This window comes from Schistocerca cancellata, chromosome 12, assembly GCF_023864275.1.
Source record: "Schistocerca cancellata isolate TAMUIC-IGC-003103 chromosome 12, iqSchCanc2.1, whole genome shotgun sequence".
NCBI lineage: Eukaryota > Metazoa > Arthropoda > Insecta > Orthoptera > Acrididae > Schistocerca > Schistocerca cancellata.
In genome coordinates, this window is record NC_064637.1 from 92813082 (window position 1) to 92818229 (window position 5148).

Sequence of the window (5148 nt, forward strand, 5' to 3'; positions counted from 1 at the left end):
TTCCCCGTGGCGGTGCTCGCGTCTGGGTGGCGACACTGGCTTACGCCGTTCGTACCGGTCCATCAAAATTATGCGAGCGTGCAGCTCTGCAAACGCCGGAAGTGCGAACAGAGTGCGCTGACTGATTTACGCGCGGGCCGCCGCTGCAATTGGCCGTTTGTCAACGTCATCGAGTCGCCGCGCACGTGTCAGTCCGCCTGCCGGCGCGTCAAAGTCCGAAAACGCCGCCGGGCCGCGCTTGTTTATTTTCTTGGCTGATATTATGCCCGCCGCTCCAATGGTCTCCCAGATACGGGCCAAGGGAGTCTACAGTGGAATCAGCGCTGGAGCTGTACCTGCTCCTCTATGTCTACTTCTGGGCTTCTAATACCCCTTTGCGAATGTGGTGGAGCGTACTAAACCGCATTCATTTCCCCCGTTCTCTTGTTCGATTAGCGTACAGTGCCCGGGAGAAACGGCTCCCAGTTTACGTACTACAGCATATATATCATCAAGGGCATCTCGGTAGCTACACTATGTGATCAAAAGTATCCGGACAGCCCCAAAAGCATACGTTTTTCATATTAGTTGCACTGTGCTGCCACCTACCGCCAGCTACTCCATATCAGCTACCTCAGCAGTCATTAGACGTCGTGAGGAATTGGGCGCTCCGCGGAACTCACGGACTTCGAACGCGGTCAGGTGATTGGGTGTTACGTGTCATACGTCCGTGTGCGAGATTTCCTCACTCCTAAACATCTCTAGATCCATTGTTTCCGATGTGATAGTGAAGTGGAAACGCGAAAGGGCACGTTCAGCACAAAATCGTACAGGCCAACCTCGTCTGTCGACTGACAGAGAGCGCCGACAGTTGAAGAGGGTCGTAATGGTTCAAATTTGGAATTCCTGTGTGATGGTCTGGATAGATGTCTGCCTATTTCACATTACGACCCAGCCAGCCGTTGTGGCCGAGCGGTTCTAGGCGCTTCAATCTGGAACCGCGCGACCGCTACGGTCGCACGTACTAATCCTGTCTCGGGCATGGACGTGTGTGATGTCCTTAGGTTAGTTAGGTGCGTGCGTGTTTGGGTTGGGTTGGGTTGTTTGTGGGAAGAGACCAAACTGCGAGGTCATCGGTCTCGTTGGATCAGAGGAGGACTGGGAAGGAAGTCGGCCGTGCCCTTTCAGAGGAACCATCCCGGCATTTGCCTGGAGCGATTTAGGGAAATCAAGGAAAACCTAAATCACGATGGCCGGACGCGGGCTTGAACCGCCTTCCTCTCCAATGCAAGTCCAGTGTGCTAACCACTGAACCACCTCTCTTGGTGGGTTAGTTAGGTTTAAAGTAGTTCTAAGTCTAGGGGACTGATGACCTCAGATGTTAAGTCTCATAGTGCTTAGAGCCATTTGAAGTAGTTCTTGTCCATCCTTGTGTTTACTGCATGCCAGTGTTATGTAATTCAAATCTGCCACATCATATTTATCCTCATCGCAACTTCCAGAATCTGGAATTTTTAATCGGTGTAAATATGCGATGTAACAGCCGTGTTTTGATGTCATTGATGAATGTCGCATGACGTTAATCTAAGCTTCATACAGTCGAATCATGGTCGAGGATTCAAATGTGCCACATCATATTTATCCTCATCGCAATATCCAAAACCTGCCCGTTAGATGTCTTCCCTTGTATTCATGAGATACGTGCCATTCATGATTGCAGTCAAGGTAAGTAGCATTCTTGATCGTTGGTTTGAGATCAGTGCCAGGGATTGATGTTACTCGGAATTCTCTTTCAGTAAAGGCCCTTTTTGTTAGGCGGACGACTACTTCAAATGGTTCAAAGGGCTCTGAGCACTATGGGACTAAACATCTATGGTCATCAGTCCCCTAGAACATAGAACTATTTAAACCTAACCAACCAAAGGACAGCACACAACACCCAGTCTCGACTACTTCATTATGTAAAATTTCACGAGGTCTTTTTATCCATATCAAGTGGTCGGCAGCGCCATTGTTACTTGCTTGTGTCATGGACTCCTTCTTACCACTTTACAGCACGGCACGATGATAGGCCAGGCGTTGCCCGGGTCAGAACATGTGGCACGTTGTTCGGGTTGTTTGGGGGAAGAGACCAAACAGCGAGGTCATCCGTCTCATCGGATTAGGTAAGGATGGGGAAGGAAGTCGGCCGTGCCCTTTGAGAGGAACCATCCCGCCATTTGCCTGGAGCGATTTAGGGAAATCACGAAAATCCTAAATCAGGATGGTCGGAGGGATTGAACTGTCGTCCTCCGGAACGCGAGTCCAGTGTGCTAACCACTGCGTCACCTCGCTCGGTCATATGGCACGGGAGAAGGCAGGAGTACCTTTATAGACATGAGATGCATACAGACATATGTCTCATTACGGATATTATTAATGCAGTTGCCCTGTTAGTAAGGTAGTTTGGTCACGGTGCGCGGGAGTAGGTGATTGTACTGCATAAAAATTCGCTAAATATGGAGCAAACAAAACTCTTAGATGAAGCTAAATACGAAATTCACCCTACATGTGAAATTGTTTTTATTGTTCTCATTCACGATGCAATGTTCTGGTGACCGAGTGCTCAACGCGTTTCATCCATACTGTGGTGGGTAGAAGCGGATGGTTATGGTTGGCAGATGTTTCAATATAATGCGCGATGTGTACCACTTAGTTCTCTTAGAAAAAGCCATGTTCTCCATGACTTCTGAACTTTATAGTAGTAGTGGATATATTCGCTTATACAGTCCTCACCCTGTTCCATCCATAGCACCATTAACATTACTTTACGCAGTAACACCACGGGTCCAATGATAGTTTAGTAATATTGTCTTAACATAATAGTGTTTAAATGAAGCTAGAAAGAAACGTAAGTTACTTTATTTCACTTAGCGGAATAACTGACGAAAGCGCGCTGAATTATGAAAAGGATTATATTCACGAACAATAAGCAAAATCTTTACCCCAAATCGCTGTAGTGTATGGCTCGATTATTCATTTGTTAGTTACGAGTTCAAAAAATGGTTCAAGTGGCTCTGGGCACTATGGGACTTAACTTCTGAGGTCATCAGCCCCTAGAACTTAGAACTACTTAAACGTGACTAACCTAAGGGCATCACAGACATCCATGCCCGAGGCAAGATTCGAACCTGCGACCGTAGCGGTCGTGAGGTTCCAGACTGTAGCGCCTAGAACCGCTCGGCCACTCAGGCCGGAAATTACGAGTATTTTTATCTTTGAGTATATCTGGATTTTTTTTTTGTTTCTCTATTGATCGTCGGTAAAGTGTGATTGACCAAAACACAAGGAGAGATTAAAAACTGATCTATTTGATATTACACGTCGTTACTAAAGTCTGAATGACTAAACCGAGCAAGCACGGTATTATGTTGGACGAATGGAACAGTAAGCGCATTTTCAGTATAGTTCGTAATTCAGAGAGTATGTAGCTTTTTCTAAGAGTATTTATCGCTCCATATTTCGTGGATTCTTGTTCGCCATATTCCCACGCTGCCACACAACCCGGTCAGACTCCCTTAGTAACAGCATGCGACGAACGCCTATGAACTATCACAACCGCGAGCGAGTGTCGGTGGGTGTTCATGGAGAAAAGTCTCTCAGTACATACAAACACAAGCCTTTTGTATTCTGATATAGATAAAAGAGGTTAAGATTTGTTATCAGATAACGTGTTATTCGTTACCTCATACAGAAATTGCTGCAAATACGTCGCATTTTAATGTTTTCATTACACATTATTACTGTAACCAACGGCGACTTGAAGCATAATTGGTAAATAGATGTCATATTGCTATAACACAGTTACGACGCGCGTAGTCGATGGCTGCAGATGGTTTACTAAAATAGCAAGAGAGAGAAGGCTACGATTATAACGGGGTAAGGGAGAGGGGGGAGGGAAGGGGAACGAACATAGGAAAAACGCGTATGTGGGGAAGCCCGGGGCCCAACATTTGACGTTCCCGCCTCATTTGGATAGAGGCTCTCACGCGTCTGTTTCGGCCCTTCTCTGTCCTCGTCAGGAGCGCTGAAGTCCGCCTGCTAACGAAGTGCACGTGGCGCCTCCCCCCCCCCTCCCACTTCCCCCTTACGTAGCGGATTCTCCTTTGCTGACAGTCACAAGATGCTTGTCAACCTTCTCCCTCGCCGCAGCATTTATTTTTTCCTTGAGTTACAGTGACAAACATACATCGTAGCTAGTAAACGTCCTGTAAGAATACACATCGTTCAACATTATTCAGATTCAAATTGAAAACGTTCAACTGCATACCTGTGTTCTGCCAATATCCGTGTTTCTGTTTTGCATTCCTGAAAAAAAAGCAGAAACAAGAGTAGATGCAAAAACTGGCTGGAACTGAAATACGTCTAGAACGTACTGATTAATAATGATCATTTGTAAAAGTGAAACATTTCATTTTCATGTGTCGTACATTTACGGAGAACATTAGAAGAAGATTAATCAAGAAGTTTGCGCGCTTTTCCTGTTACTCTGATCCTGCAAATATTTCGTCTGTGTCAGCTCGTTCGCCTGACTGCACTACGTTTGTTTCGTCATTGCTGACATTCCAAGTTACTGTTACAGGATCTGCGGTGAAGACTTAAACAGGACTATTAAGTTGTCGTTAGGCTGCTTTTTCGAGGATCGCAGTTCAAAATGGTTCAAATGGCTCTGAGCACTATGGGACTTAACCGTCTGAGCTCATCAGTCCCCTAGAACTTAGAACTACTTGAACCTAACTAACCTAAGGACATCACACACATCCATACCCGAGGCAGGATTCGAACCTGCGACCGTAGCGGTCGTGCGGTTCCAGACTGTAGCGCCTAGAACCGCTCGGCCACCCGCGGCCGGCAAGAATCGCAGTAATAATATGTGTGTGTGTGTGTGTGTGTGTGTGTGTGTGTGAGAGAGAGAGAGAGAGAGAGAGAGAGAGAGAGAGAGAGAGAGAGTCAGTTTTGTTGGAAACTAATTCCGTGTGAAGACCTATAGTAGATGATGATTGAATATACTACAAAGCATATTTATATAGTGTTATAACGTTTCTTACCACCAACTACGGTTAGCATTCAGATAAAGCAAAACAAAAACGCATAGCCTTAAGAGTCTGTTCTCTAGGATTGCAGGTAACA